Source organism: Rutilus rutilus (assembly GCF_951802725.1).
Source record: "Rutilus rutilus genome assembly, chromosome: 22".
NCBI classification, from domain to species: domain Eukaryota; kingdom Metazoa; phylum Chordata; class Actinopteri; order Cypriniformes; family Leuciscidae; genus Rutilus; species Rutilus rutilus.
In genome coordinates, this window is record NC_140227.1 from 3086643 (window position 1) to 3103608 (window position 16966).

At 39.3% G+C, this 16966-nt stretch overlaps 1 protein-coding gene across 2 annotated transcripts in view; it reads left to right on the plus strand.

Annotated features, from left to right (window-relative positions):
• The first annotated feature begins 502 nt into the window (after positions 1-502).
• Positions 503-16966, plus strand: part of rargb (retinoic acid receptor, gamma b) — a 53714-nt gene continuing 37250 nt past the window's right edge. Inside the window, exon 1 of one of the 2 annotated variants that reach the window (XM_084394837.1) lies at positions 503-657. The gene's annotated coding sequence lies outside the window, so the exon portion shown is untranslated. The remainder of the gene's footprint in view (positions 658-16966) is intronic. The other variant, XM_084394838.1, reaches the window with a different exon arrangement.

The following is a 16966-nucleotide window of genomic DNA, read 5'->3' on the forward strand; positions in this document are numbered from 1 at the left end:
CTTAAGAGACCATGATGGCATAAGAGTCGACGGGGGGATATAATTAGGGGGAAGAGAAAAGCAGAGCAAGCAGTTTGTCGAGGAAAGGCAGAAGGAGATGGAAGGATAATGGGATGTAGAAACTGACACCCAGAAGAAAGGGCTGGAGAGAGATGCTATAGGGGGAGACGTATAGACGGATACAGCAGAACTGGGGGTGGGGGGCAGAGAGAGGGAAACTTAAGCTTTCTGGCCATGATTTTCCATCCCTAAAGGCATTCTGTGGTTTCTAAAAAAAGCCCTGTATATTTGAAGTATCGTGTCACGTGACCAGGGCTGTATTTATGAATCAAAGAGTATCGTGATTTTCTGAGGGAAAGACAGAGAGCGAGAGAAAAATAGAGACAGATACCGTACGCAAGACAACAACTGTTGTAAAGAAGACATGCATGGCAGAGAAAGTTTGATTGAAAGAGGGAGGGCAAGAAGAATGCCAGAGAGCGAATGAGGAGGTAGAGTGAGTGAGTGAGAGGGGGGAGCGAAAGAGAAAAGGCAGAAAGCAACAGGCTCCTTTATTCACACAGAGAGACACATCTGACTTACACAAGTCAACTGAGCCGCTCTCGTTCGCTCAGTTCAACCCTTCACTCCAGACCTCCGTCGGGATCACCAGATCAGGTAAGCCTGATCTCCGCAGCGCTGAACGACACAACACACCACAGTAAAACAAGTCTTAGAAGAGTTTTCTTTCGATTCCCAGCGTTTCCCCCCAGCGTACAGCTCATAAAAGCGAAAGAGACGGTGAATGAGAAAGACATGTTAGAGCAGGAATAAATGTGTGCAATTCCTGCTTACAGTTTGAGTGTGATAGTTTTGGCGAGTTTGAACTTAAGGCAAGATTAGAGGTATTGGAAGACACAGCAAAAAAAAAAGTCCTTTTCAATGACCGGTTTCATGAATGTGCCTTTGGTTGTGAGTCTGACATTTTTTGTCACTCAACTGGATGTGACATCTCAATGAGGCGAGCTGGCGGCGTCTTATCAAGATCATCGAGTTCAGACAGAAACGGCTTCAACCTGATGCTAGGAAATGACAGACTACTGAAGTTCTCCGAATTTCACCAGTACACTAAAACACGTTGCTGAAAGGGTTTCTCTGCCTTAAAGCTTTTCAATTGAATGCGACAATTCAGACGATCTGATGAATATCACGAAGAGTGTTGTGTTTTTTTTTTTATATCACAGAGATTAACTGTGCTTGAGGTGACTTGTTCACATGGTGTATCACTGAAGATCTGGTCAGAAAAGAAATCTGAAGACATGAAGATTTGTTATGAAACGATTGTGTTGGTATATCCTTATCAAAGCAAGCGTTGTCAAATTTTGTCAAATGGTTGTCTAACCTTTACACACACTGACTATATCCACACAACAATAGGCTTCTGATGAACGCTGTGTTTCGATTTGACTGTAATGACGCAATATTCCTAATCATAGTCTCACATGCACAGACAGATTTGTGTTTGATTCTTCTGGGTGGCTGTTATAATTTAATATATTTACACTGTGATACACTGCCAATCACAGTGATAAGGGTTGTTATTTTTTGATAAATAGATGCACTGATATCACAGATGGGACCTTGTCAATAACGTTGTTGAAGGTTACCTTAAACTGAGTAATTATCCAAATTAAATGGAAATATTAAAATCAGCTGTTTTGAATATCGTAAGTGATAAAATGTTTGTGTTGGGATTGCTGTAGCTTCCTTACTGGAAATATGTCATGTGTTTGTACAGGGAGGTCAGGAAAGAGCTACTCTATAGCCGTTCATTCAGATGGAAAGATCAGAATTGAGATCACTTTTAAATTTCAGTTTTGTCCTAGACAACAAAGAGATAAATGGAGGCCAAAGGAAATTTTGCTCCTGTGTGTCAGATGTTTTTAACAAATGTAATTTTGAAAAGAGACCTACAAAATGGCTCAAACTGTTCTCAGATTTGCCAAAATAACTCAAATTCTTCCAAGACCAATTTTTTTTTAACTCTGCTATTCACATACACAGCTAACGGGAGCGTTCTAAAGTTGAACAAACATTCTTCTAGTAACAAAACATTTGTTCAAAGTTCTGGTCTTCGGTAATAATTTAGCACAGACATCGTTCATACACCTGAAACGCTCAGTTAGATGTTTGTCTAACGTTTTTTAAATGAATATTCAGAAAACATTTAAAAGTAACAATCCCATTAATGTTTGTGCAATATGCTAAAATAGAATGTTCCCTTTAACATTCATATAACCAAGAAATTATAAAAAAAATTTGAACATTCAGGGAAGATTCAGAAATAATGTTTCTGATAACTTAATGGGAACGTTCTCAGAACATATTTTTGTTAGCAGGGTGCTCTCTCTTACTGTATAATACAATAATACATAATGATTCATAATTGCAATCTCCAGTAAGTCTCCCAAGTTTTCACATCTGAGCAGTGAAATCTTCCCCTAGGCTCTTGAAAATGAGGATGGCAATTATCCAATGGCAGTCAGGTTTTGCAGCCTCATTGGAGATCTTTGTACGTTCACTTTTTATTCTTTAGTTCTTTAGAAAATCATCCATGTACTAATGCTCTGAAGTTCCCAGAAAAAAAAAAAAAAACACTAATCTGAAGAAAAGGTGCTTTTAGGATACATTTTATTTTTAAGAGTGCAGACTAAGCAATGTCTTATCATGTACCAGTCACATATTTAATGATCTCCAAAAGCATGAAGTAGGACTCGTTCTTGTCACGGCCTGCTGCGATGTGCGCTGCTGTAACTTCTGGGTTTCATGGGTTTTCGTCAGCATTTATTTGGCTAACACACACTTTCAGAAGTTGTGCAGGGACTCTCCAGAAATGTATATATATAGATCTGCTCAAAACCAACTTTTACTTAACAAAACGTTGGTCACCACAGTTGTATTTACATACATATAAAACCAGGTATGTGCATTCCTTGTGTTGCTGTGGTTTATATATATAAAATAGTGGAATATATCATCAAGAATTTACCATATTGTCCACAAAATGCCATAAAACGGTATTAAGCACCAGTAGTTTACATGTACATTATGGTCAATTAGACAATTCATCCAGGCTTACACGTGTCATTATCTCAAAGGTTGTACGACTACATTTCCTAAACAATATTTTTTGACGATGTGATTTACATTAAAAGTCACCCTCATCATTAAAGTTGAGCTGACTTTAAATGTAGACATGTTCATAAATACACTCCATCAGTAATGCATCATGCTCGACAGTCCGCTGTACGTGCTAAACACACCTAGCTTGTAAACTGAACATTTCTTTTAAATTGTGTTTGCGAGGAACAATAATTAGCGCATAAGTGTGTGTGTGTTTCATAGATCATCAGTCAATCTGTCGGCACAATGTCTTGAGCTCTGCTGGTCTCACCTGTCAAGCTGGCGTTGTTGGTCTAGCCTAGTTTTCTTAAACACATTGCAGTGTTTGTGTGTGATTGACAGAGAGAAAGAGAGAGAGAGAAAGCACTGTATTTAAATACTTTAACTGCACCTCCCTCAGTTTCTCATTGTTCTCAGCTTTTTGTGAATGATAGTTCCTTCAGGCAGAGAACGCTGTCTGTCTCTCGACTTCTCACTGTCTCTGCTTGTCCATCAACATATACTGTGAACACACATATAATTACCCTAACCTTACCATAAGCACAAACCTAACCCAACACTCTTACAAATAAAGCTTCTTAATTGGCATTTATGCTTCCATGAAGAACCTTTAACATGCATGGAAACGTTTCAATGCACAAAAGTTTCTTAACAATGGAAAAGAGTTCTTCAGATTATTAAAATGTTCTTCACACTGAGAAATAAATACAAACTGTTCTCTGGAAGCTTCTTTGGGGAATAAAACAAAAGGTACTTTCATGGCATCACTTTGAAACCCCCCCCCCCTTTTAGGAGTGTAGCCGAAGAAGAAAGCATTTCATCTTTTTAGAATAATAAATAAAAGTAAATTATGAAGATTTTTGTCTAACTTCTTGAGCCATTTTTCCCCACACAGCACATGATGTACATGTAGCACCTGATATAGGAAACTGAGCAGGTAATACAATAGTGAAGCTCACTGCAGCTGGCATAATTCATGGAGAGGACATTCATAATTCATGCAGAAGTTGTGTAGAAGTGTTCTCCATATGCGCTGGCAGGCTGTACGGGCCGGTGTTAATATGTTACGGCTGCCGCATCCGCAGTGCATTTGGATTGATTATTTGTGAGAAAGATGGTGAGAAATAGAGAAAAGGAAACATACAACAGTTGGTGGAGATGCCAGAAAGAACAAAGAAAGTGACTCGAACCATTCGGAATTTTAAAAACTGTTTACATCCGGCTTATTAGAGAAATATGTTGGGTTAAGACATAACAGATGACATGCTTATGAGTTAAAAACTGTCCAGACATTCTTGTTTATTTTAAGCAGAATTAAGTATTTCTATAAAAATATGTATTGTATGGTTATATTAGTGCTGTCAAATCGATTAATCGCGATTAATCACATATAAAAAAAGTTTGTAAGTATATAATGTGTATGTGCTGTATGTATATGTGTATACAGTATATGTACCGTATGTGTGTGTACTGTATATGTATATATACAAACTTTTAGATGTGATAAATCACGATTAACCGATTTGACAGCACTAGTTTATATGACATATTTATAAATTACAATTTTAACATACATTTAATGATTATTCAAAACAATTCTCAGGAGTGAAAATCTGAGCAGTTTCTATAAAGCAGTTAAACCTTTTAAAGAAAAGAGCATGCGCTTAATACGTCTAACTCAAACACAATCCACACAGTAGTAAACAAAGATGTGATTTAGCCAACTATGTGTTGAGTGTGTGCGAGTACCTGGCCACAATCTCAATTAGACGTGACCTCTGACCCACACTCGTTGCCTCAGGCACTAAAAGGTGACTACAGCCGTGACCTTTCCACTTCTTGGGTCAACCAACAGAATCTGCTCAATATAACGGCACCATTGTCTGGTTCATATTCAAAGCAGTTGTCATCTGTGTCAGCACTTATATAATACCAACAATTTAACTCTTTATGAATGCAAAGGGATCATTTAAAGCCCTGGTTTTGGAATTAAGCCTCTAGAAAATTCTGATCTAAAGTGAGAAATTTGATTATAGGAATACCCAGCTAACCAAAATAGTCTAAGAACATGTTCTCTCACCATTCAAAATTGCCATTGCAAATGTATTATATAGGAAACATTCCATTTTATTATTCATCAAATGTTATGGGATTGTTACTTTTGAATGTTCTCTGAAAGTTCCGAAACAAGTAGTAACATTTGAAAACTGTTAAACGAACATTCAACTAAAACATTTAAAAAAAAACTTCCATGAATGATGTATGAATACCATGTTTTTAGAACATTATTAAAGACCAGATAATTCTATTAGTTCTATTAACGTTACTGGAAAAACTTTGAGAGAACGTTAGCTAAAGTTCTGCGACCGTTCCCTGTTGGCTGGGCAGTCGATGCTGCAGTGTCAGACATACTTTTCATGTAAGAACTCAAATGCAGATGTGAAGTAAGTTCTAGGGATGCACCGGTATGAAAATCTTGGCCGATATCGATAATTTGTTATATTTGAAAGCCGATAACCGATATATTTGCCTATGAATCCAAATTTGTATATCATTTTTGAGAGTCTGATTACAAAAACAAGTCTCACCATTAAAATCGCTGCACCAAGCACACAGTTATAATATTCTCATTATAATTGTATGTGGCCTATATGACAGACTTGTGCTGTGAATGTTGCATTTGACTGTATTATCACTTTTTTAAAGTGATTCCAATCATATTTCAAGTAATACAAAACCATCACGGCAAACGGCTCGCATCTGAAGTGTCTCAGCTGAAGGAAATAATCCATTATTTATCGGCTTTAATATATCGGCCAGATTTTCTTATTGGGCAGATAACGATAACAAAAATGAACATATAAAAAGGGGACAATATAGTTATTTACAAATGACTATGTTCTATTAATAGCTAACTATATTAACATGTTGATGGTTTTAAAAGAGATACTTTGAAGAAATACAATGAAAGTTAATGGGGTCCAAAACAGTCCCATTCATTTAGAACTCAATGACTTGAAAAGAATGTGGGTGAAAAATAGTAAATGATGACAGAATTTTGTTCTCAGAATTTTTGGGTGAACTATGTTGTGGTTTTCCCTGCTCGCTGTACCAGGACATATAATTAGAGCTCTGTACTAACTGTATACAATATTGAGGCCATTAAGAATATTTACGCTTATTCTGACCACTTTTTTACAACGCAGCCAATGACATAATGACGTTCATAAATTTAAGTTATTGTGCACCAACAGTGACCAAACGCATAAAAATATTTTAGAGGGAGGAAAGTCTTGTGCTCCAATTTATTAGAGGATGGAAATTTAAGCCATTACCTGCATCTGTACGTTTCTGCTTTAAGTTTGAAGCGGCGAGTGTAAAATTTAAAGCCTCAAAGAGTACACATGCTGTGAATAGAGTATAAAAACATTCATGAGCCGGCTCACACCTGCATGCACTGGCATTTAAAAATTCCACTTTTATGAAATATGTGACTCAGAGTCTCAGTTTTGACACATGCACGCTTGTGTACAATAATGGCCATCTGTATTTGGTGAGCCCATGTGAAAATCCCTGTCTTGCATATGTGTGTTAATATGTCTGTGTTTTAATGCACCACATCCTTTGGTTTGAAGTTCACAACCTCCCTCAAGGCACCTTGATTTATGGCTCATATTTCAGCAACGTAATTATTCCCTCTTAGTCCATGTTTTTCCAGACATGTTTTGCCTTAGTGGCTGTTCATGGTTTCTTCGGGGAACTGCAGGGCTCTGGTTGAGGTGCCAAACTCCATTCATTAGCACACATCAAAGACACGCCGTCTCCAACCTGGAGCAATGTCAGCGTGTGTCACACATGGCCATGACCAGCTGAGGTGGACCTTTGTAAAACCCACGTTCAAAGTGACATAAAGACCTTGTTTAATGTGAACGAATCATTTCATTTTGAAGTGTTGTACCCAAGAAGCACTGCTCAAATCCAAAGAGAGCAGTTCATAAATACAGTTTTTCATGTGTTCATTTACTGAGAAGTTTGCTTTGATGAATTCACACATTCTGTGCCAGGGTATTACATAGTGTGTTATAATGTAATATTCCACAGAAGTTCAAATTAACACATGCAGTTTATATGTCTAAGGCAATTGCGTATTTTGTTGGCAAGGAAAGCTAATAAAATGTTATCCTAACTTTTTTATTATGCACTAGACGTGGCTGGCCGAATCCAAAATGGCATTTTTTACAGCTAATTGGATGTTCCTACACAAAGTCATAAATTAAGGTGCTTCTATGAGGACTTCAGAGCAATTAACAGTCTGTAAAATTGGCTATGTGTTGTGTGGCCTTTGGTTTGCATTTAAAGAGTGCATCACTGTATGCACTACATAGGATGCATTACATCCTTATGGATCGCTTTCTGCCAGGACTTTTACGTGCTTTTCCCAAACCACTGAAGTGACGTCGACGTCCGGGTTAGCGGTAGCATGAGCCGTCAGGCAAGTATTACTTAAATAAACTCCTGATGTACTTACAAACTTTCCAATCCCTCGTTTTATGAGTACAGAACCTATTTGTACTACTGTAGAAGTTTGGTACCACTCTGGGCATTATTAGTGGGGTAATTTACGAGATACATCATAGGGATCCTATGATAGCGCCTGCACTAAGCCATTCGGCTGATATCTCTAAATAAGCTCTAACTTTAATAATGTTCAACCAAGGGAAAAAAAGGCTTCTGGGGGTGCGCTCGAGGTCATGGTGCAAAGGACCCTAGGATTGATTTTACTCTGAACTATCCCTTTAATTCGTACCCCAAAAATAGTAAAAATATATTTGAAATCCAGAACTGGAATTGATTTTTGACTTCCAACCCTACCAGAAAATGAATTCATTATCAGTATTAAAAAAAAAAAAACACACACACACAAAAAAAAACCCTAAAGGATAAATAAGGATTAATATTATGCTGGATTCTACCAATGCTGCTAACAACCTTGAATTCGCACCACTGTTGCGCCGTTATACGGAAAATGACTTTCAGTAACAGTTTTGTCAGAAGGAGGTCTCAATGATTCATGTTTCAGTCAGTGTACCTGCGGTCTCTAGTAGGTCTTGATGCTTGGATGTGTTGTCCATCTGTATGACGTGGGTGATCATGTGAGCTTCAATGTCTGCACTCCCATTGGTAGTTCATGTATTGAGTTGAATGACGTTAACTTTGTGATATCGCCGACTGTCTCAGCTCCTCATGTTTCTATGTCAAACTCTCATTGGACATGAATGACTTTGTGTTTCTGCAAACTGCTGTCAATGTGAATGCCATAGTGACCCTTGCGTTTCATATAAAGAGGGGAACAGGTTGATGAGATGATACATTTGGTAACAGTAACAGTACACCCTTCAAAATAAAGGTTCCATAAGGGGATTTTCACAGTGATGCAACTGAAGAACTATTTTGGAACCTTTCAGTGAACAGATCGTAAAATATGGAAGTAAAATAATGCCAAATGTTTTTGAAACAAAAAAGCCTTTTGAATTGCACTACTTGAAAAAATATGCATTGTATAAAACCATGCTTGCATTTTAATGCATTGTATTTTTAGTGCTTGCATTTTTATGGGCTGAAATTCAGCATGGTTGAATATTTAAACTGTGAATATTTCAATTCAAAACATTTCAAACACATTTTCATTGTTAAAAATTCAATAATCCATATTCACCTTTCATATTTCACTTCCAAAATATTCAAACTAATTCATATTCAAACAAGACAACGATATGCTTAAAACAGAGAGGTTTTTCCTTTGAGTTTTCCACGTACAGACGACACCATTATCAAAACGATCCCCATTCACATGGATCTGCATAAACGACCAAAATTGCTGTATTCTGCTGCCAGGCCATTAGATGGCGATGAAACACTATAGACTAAACACGTACTACACATGTGCATGAGGTCATAGTCTCCAGAAATTCGCGGTTCCCTTTCGAGAGCGGTCACTTCGTATTGAGTAGCTAATATGCAGTGGGGAAACTGCTTTCCTCGAGAAAAATTTAAGCAGCTGCACAGCGAACACAGCAGAGCGTCTAGCTCGCCCATTGGCTGTGCTGCAGCAACTGCACACCCTATGGCGAAGCGTCTCTGACGCGTGAACCAATCAGGCGACTGCGCACCAGAGCACGTCACAGCCCGCCAGAATAGGTGGGGCTTATGGCTATAAAAATCCCTATATTTCGCCATGATATCAGATTTTATCTCCTTCAGCGACACTTCACGTCTCTGTCTCCTCTGAAGCCTTTGCCGTGGAAACAAGCAGTCTTTGGCACCCTCGCCCCGACTTGTGGGCCGCTGCAGTCGGCTGATCTTAAGTCACTTGCTGGCTCTGGCATCAGTTAGCGAGTGGGAGATCTGCAGGCGCTCTCTGTGAGCCCTTCCTGCTTGGAGATTGGGGTTGGTGACTCCAGAGTGACACTCAAGCCAAGGCATGGATATGTACCTAAAGTGCTCTCAACTCCGTTCAGAGCGCAGGTTATTACATTATCAGCTCTTCCACCCTCGGAGAACGATGGGGAGGCTAATTTGCTCTGTCCCGTCAGAGCTCAAAAAATTTACCTGGAGCGCTCTGCACCATTTAGGCAGTCAGAACAGCTCTTTGTTTGCTTCGGTGGCTGCACCAAAGAGTCTCCGGTCACAAAGCAGAGACTATCTAAATGGATAGTGGACGCCATCTCTCCAGCATATGCCTCGGTGGGTCAGGTTTGCCCCATAGGCACTAGAACCCACTCTACAAGAGGCATGGCCTCTTCGTGGGCCTGGTCTACTGGTGTACCAATTCAAGACGTGCTGGTCCTCGCTGTCCACATTTGTGAGATTTTATAACATGGAGGTTCCTTGTCTGCAGGCTCGAGTCCTCTCAGTATGATAATTAGACCCGACGGTGTAGGGAACGAGTATTGCGTAGCCTGCCGCACTATTGCAATCTGTCAAGAGTTTGTTGTTTCAGTCGATTTAAACCTGATATCATGGCGAAATATGGGCTTTTTATAGTCATAAGCCCCGCCCATTCTGGCAGGCTCTGACGTGCTCTGGCGCGCAGTGTCAGAGGCGCTTCGCCATAGGGTGTGCAGTTGCTGCAGCACAGCCAATGGGCGAGCTAGACGCTCTGCTGTGCTCGCTGTGCAGCTGCATTGTGTTTTAAATATAGGCTTCAATATTTCTCGAGGAAAGGAGTTTCCCCACTGCGTATTAGCTACCCAATACCCGTTCCCTACTCTCAGGGAACCGAGGTTACATTAGTAACGGAGTACGTTTTGTTGTTTACACGGAGACCGTTATCAAAAACTTGCACTTTTTCAGTTTTTCAAAGTTCAAACTTTTTCAAAGTTTGCGGTTTCAGGCACCCAAAACGCTGTTGTCGTGTAAATGAACGGCCAAAACGCATGAAAAGTTGTACGTTTTTAGTTGAAAACGGTGTTGTGTTAACAGCCCCTTAATCTAGATCACACAACTTTGTGGTGCTGCAAAGGACATTTGAAGTACCTTTCTTTTTTTTTAAACCAAGGCACATTTTCCTAACATGAATAAGTAAGTAACATTAATTGATGAATTGCAGGAAATGTTTTAAGTTTTGTCCTTTAGAATAGATCATCGATCCATGTGTTACCCACACAACATAAATATTTCCATCATATTACCTCTGTTGACGCTGGTAAACCACGAGAGCATATACGCTGCCAGGCGCTCGTCCATGAAGGCACATTGAGACAGGACACACACAGGCTCTTCTGTTGACAGTGTAAAGGTGTGCACCCTACCGAGGGCCACAGGAGACACAGACCCTACAGTCCATCTGGAGGCTTAGATGAAAAGAACACAGAAACTAGAAGCTGAAGCATAATAGACCTTAATAGCTAATAAGTGTAGCAAGTAATAGTAATAACTGTTGTGTGGAAAATGTCTTAACCAGCATTTTTTATTTTATTTTTTTCAGCCACCGCCAGCATTTTTGATAATTTTCACAAGAATTTCATGACCCCCAGGATATTTTGTTGTATGAATATCTGAGCAAAATATCAAAAGAAAGAACAGAGCCTCCAGTTTTAAACAAAAAGCTTTAGGCCGTTAACATAGTCAACGCGAGCGACACGAGCGACGCGCTCCCTTTCATAGTCAAAACAGTAGACGCAAGCAGACGCAAGCGTCACGGACGATGCATGAAATGCAATACACCGCTCACGCAACAGGGGGTAGTAGAGTCATAGTAGAGTCATAGTTCTGAACCTATGGTCTGAACGCACGTCTATTTCGCTTCAAACGCTCGCTTTGGACGCGCGAATGGATTCAAAATGTTCAAGCGTCGAACTAGACGAGATAGACGCGAATTTGACGCTCTATTCGCGTTTTGGACGCAGCTTAATAACAGGCGCTCCGATGTCAAGATTGCAATGCTGGAATGTGCGTGTGTGTGTGCATTTTGTTCATACAGGACATCATTAAAACTGCAAAGTGTTTAGCCTACTTATATTTCTGTAAAACACATTGTGCTTTTGTCAAACTGTAACCTACAACTGTCACCCAACCAAAATCACACACACACACATTGTAGACGAGATGTATGAGCATAAGCTTGCATAATTTATTCTCTTAGCCCGCCATTGTATTCAAACCTTCTTCTGTAAACATAATATACTTGAATTAATGTACAATACTTGCAATGTCACCCCCACCGACAACACAGTATTGCGTGCATCGGCGCGTCGTGTATCAAAAACTAGGACGACACATTTGGCTACGCATCGACGCATAATGGCGGCCGAAGCGTAGCGACGCGTAGCCTTGTGGACGCCGATGCGTTGACTATGTAACGGCCCTTATTCTAACTTCATGCATTCTTTTTTTTATATAAACTAACTGCCTAATTGATTTTATGCATCTTATGCCTAATTTTATGTATGCCTACTTGAATGTGGGCCTACTCGATTTGAGCAAAAAGCAGTGAAAAACGTATTTTTGGCAAAGACTATTGGTGCATAGCAATTCGTATACTATCTGTCCTAAATAGTATTCGAAAATAGAATTAGTACATCCCAAATCGTAGTATGTTGAAATGAGTGTTCCAAAGATACCTGGATGGTCTACTATTTCCGGTCACAATCGATGCACAAAAGTGCAGATCGATGCGCACTCTAACGGCTAATATTGCCATCAACCCATCGCGCGTTGGACGAGGATTTGGTTAGAACTACAAACACGAGTGAAAAGTGTAAAAAAAAAAAAAAAAAAAAATTTTTTTAAAAACCTACAGACATGGAGGTCGTGCATGGTCGCGCGAGTCCGGCAGTTATGTAGAGAGGCTTAGATAAAGGGGTTTGAGTGATTAATTATCAGTATCTAACCTGACGAAAATATATTTATTCAATGTTGTCTACATTATATTGCATCTGCAGCAGCATTGTGAACTTTTGTGAAGATACGTTTAGCCACTTTTAAATGCATCATTATATTCAAATTGCAAACACATGAGGAGTCTCCTCATGAAAGACCCACGACTGGCAGATGAACGTGCAACTACATTTCTCTCCGAAACGGTAGGAAATTAAATTAGATTGAATGGAGGATTTTAACTGTGACAAGATGATTTACGGTGACAGGATGCACGCGACAGATCTGTCCCTTAAGATGACGAAATAGTATGTCTCAAAGCTTGCCTACTCTTTTGCTACACACTCAAAAGTAGGCTATGTACTTTTTCTAATCAAAAGGAGTATACTTTTAGGGCGTAGTATAGGGGAGAGTGGGGTGAGTTGTGCCAGTTTTTACTCAAAGTGACTTTAAAGTGAGGCCATGGTAGTAATGCCTTCAACTTAAGGATGTACATATATTTCAGGATGTGGTGCATCCCTGAGAACAATAACTTTGGATCTGAAATAAATTGTTTCAGAAATATAGCTCTTGGAAAAAAAGTGGTCTCATGGCACAACTTGCCCCTGGTGTGGTGGAAGTTGTGCCTTTGGGGGAATACATTGGGGGTAAATTGTGCCAGTGATTTCTGAAGTAAAACAGAACATTTTAATGTTATGAACCATAATGCTATATGAAAGCAAGATAAATTCAATACAAAATTACTAATTTAAAGTTTATTTTTATTGTCACCCTGGAATACCATAGCATGTGTTTTTCCTATATATGGTCAATTGCATGGATTTTGTATTGAACATAACTCTGGATCACAGTGTCATAGAGACAAGGGGGCAGGCTCATTTTACTCAGACGACCAATCAGTCTCTCAGGATCATTGTGAAGCTATCAAGCTACACCCTAGCAACCATTTAGAGCACCATAGCAACACAATATATGATATTTGTGATATCATTTCAGGCAAAAAGGCTTTGGCAATAGATGCCTGTTGACATAGCGCTGTCTGTCAATTATGTAACATATAAGAATAAAGTGACTAGGCTAATTTCTAAACATCCTGACATAGGCCACTTAAAAACGGAATAAAACTTCTCTTTAATAACATAGAGCAAACTCAAAACTGAAATCAGTGTTAGCTAAATTAAACAAATTTTGGGCAGGCCCAAGTAAAACAATGATGAGGCATGCCCATCTCCTCACTTCTCAAGATTATCCCCTGTGAGAATGTAGGTCTAGGTGGTCTGGATCTGGCACAACTTAACCCAGGCCCTTTGGCACAAATCACCCCAGACCCACAAGTTTGAAAAACTAGCATGATCCAGCAGTTAAGAGCTAACATCATGCTAACTGTATAGACTCATTGTGTAGACTACTAAAGCACTAAAACATGTGTGAAATGTTTTCAAACTTGTCTATAATTGTTCAGACACTACAATCAAAAAACCTTAATCATAGAAATTTTACTTTGAAAGGGAAAAAACAGTTTTTTGCACTAAAATATGCTTAACTCTCATGCCATGTGTCTCCCGTCTTTGGAGGACGAGTAAAAGTGATTGCTTTTCAAAATTATGTGGACACATGACCAATTTCTTCTATGGTTTTCCAGAAAAAAGGGTGGAACTACTTCCCCCCTGGCACAAATCACCCCACTCTCCCCTAAGTAGGCGAATTGGGACGCAGCCTGTGTGCAGTTCAGATTCAGAACGATGAAGTAGATCGAGTCCTTTAACACCACCAAAGCTTCACAGTCCTGTAGCTCGTCCTGGGTCGACATTTCATTTATTAGGCAGTTTTGATTTATATGCTGTTTAATGTTGATGATTGTGTTATTTTACATATCAATCTGCCTACAAATGCTATTGCTTGTTTCTGCTTCTTCTCCGCCTGTGTTTTGATCAGGAGATTCTGTACTCTTCTGTACATATAACAGTGAAAAACACGGATAGCCGGATATTTCCGTCAATCGTTGTCTCATAAATTATGGAAATTTCCATTGATGGCGGGGAAAGAGTTAATAAAGGGGCTTAAAATGTTTTGTAAAAAATATATATCCAGTCATGAAACTAGATTGCGCAGACTGACAGGTCTTACATGTAATCACATCATTAGCGCATGGCACAAGCTGATTGGCCTCTGCTGATCCTGCAGCCAATATGATTGCTTGCTCAACATTTAAAGAGTCTGTATAATTCTTCGCTGTAAGCTAGTCCTGCTATGCGCTGAACCCCTCCACCTCCCCCAGCTCCACCTGCCTAGACCTGCTATGGTTTTTATGTATATATATTTATGCAGCAGCAGCGTAGCTGGTCCACCAACACCAAATACATGAACATTGGCATATTCAATAACATGCTAAAACTATTCAGAGAGTTGTCATGATTGAAATTGGTTTAGGATTGGCTACTGTTATGATATAACAATATAATTATATACATTTACATTCATTCATTTTGCAGACGCTTTTATCCAAACAAAGCGACTTACAAATGAGGAATACACCAAGCAGTCATTTTATGATTATTGTTGTCAGCGGGATGCAGAAGTGAGCTTTCAGAGTTTTCAGCTGTTTCTTGATATTGTCAGGGATTCGGCTGTCTGGATAGGGTTAAGATGAACAAAAGTCTTTCCGTAATATAAAAACAAACATGTGTATACATACAATTGCATAATAGATTAAATAATGTCTTGTTAAAAAATGCTACCCAGGTTTTTATAAGGGTTAGTTTTAGTGGTTGTGTTTGGTTACGGTGTAGCAGATGTGATGTATGGTAGTCTGTGTGTAAATACTGGGTTCATTCTGCTGACGAGTCATTAACCCGTATAGGCAGTTCTCCTGCATTGCTGCTCATTATTTTAACATTTTACTGCTGGAAATGAAACCTTTGCATTTTATATGCTGCAGAGGCTCATTCACCACACACACACACACACACACACACACACACACACACACACACACACACACACACACACACACACACACACACACACACACACACACACACACACAGTCACACTCCCTCTCACACACACACTCCCTCTCTCTCACACACAGACACACACACTCTCTCTCTCTCTCACACACTCACACACACATGCGCACGTACACACACTCACACACACTAGACTACTCTTCTCCTTATGCCCAATGTGTATCTAATTAATGAGCAAGTACTGCACAAGAGAGGAATGTTTCATTCCTGCCTTTGCTTTTTCCACTTTGGTTTACTCTTTCATTCTCATTTTCATAACTTTTTTGTCCTTAATTGTGAATTTGTTTGATTTTATAGTTTTCCAAGCAATGCTCTCCCCCCAACTTCTTTCTTTCTTTCTTTCTTTCTTTCTTTCTTTCTTTCTTTCTTTCTTTCTTTCTTTCTTTCTTTCTTTCTTTCTTTCTTTCTTTCTTTCTTTCTTTCTTTCTTTCTTTCTTTCTCCAACCTTGAATTTTTTTCACTCTTTTTGAAAACACATCCTCATTGTTTTCTTTCTTTCGTCCTCTTCTGTTTTTTTTGTTTTTTTTTATGATTGTTCTTCTCATGGCTTTGTTGAAAACATCTTGAAGACTGTCATCTCGAATGAGATGAAGAAACCGCTGAAGACGAAAACATGTCAAACGGGGATTTTCAGAGGACGGCGAGTCAAAGAGGGAGCGATAGGGGAAGATTTAAGGAATTCAGTTTGGGGGAATTTGTGCCTTTAATAGATAATAAACAGGTCATATATGCCACTCAGTAGAGCACATGAGACGGTGAGGTGTATTTCTCTCTCTCTCTGTGTGTGTGTGTGTGTGTGTGTGATCAGAGCAGGACTGAAACATGGCCATTCTGCTCAGGCCTCACATGTGGAACAGTTTATTGAAGCTCTGCTCCAAAATGAACAGAAAGCAACAGACGGCAATTAAAATAGAGACAGACACAAAGAGAGGGAGAACGACTGAGAGAGAACAGTCGACTCATAAGTAGATTGAACTTGTGTCTTAGTTTAAATCGAAAAATGCAACCAGGTAATGTACCTTTAAAGTAAAAACAATATGGAAACTCCAAACTGAAAGCATTGTATGCAAAACAGCCGACTGTAAACGTGATTCTTTAAACATGCAATGCATTACAGTCATGCATGTGGGTTTATGAACATTTGTGTTTGTAATCTGTGTGAGGATATGGAAAGTCAGCTTGCCATTTATGGTTTGTTCTCTGTAAGTTTCCATCAGTGGTGATGGAGGCAGAAGGAGGGGTTTGTGCCCTCCACCCTGGGCATGTGGCAGTCGAACAGAGGCAGCTTTATTGAGCTGTGTCTCTGATTTAAATCATATGGCATCGCCTGGAATCACTTCATGGCTTGGAGGCCGTTCAGATGAATGCCCCAACAAGAGACTCGCTCTGTTTCTCCC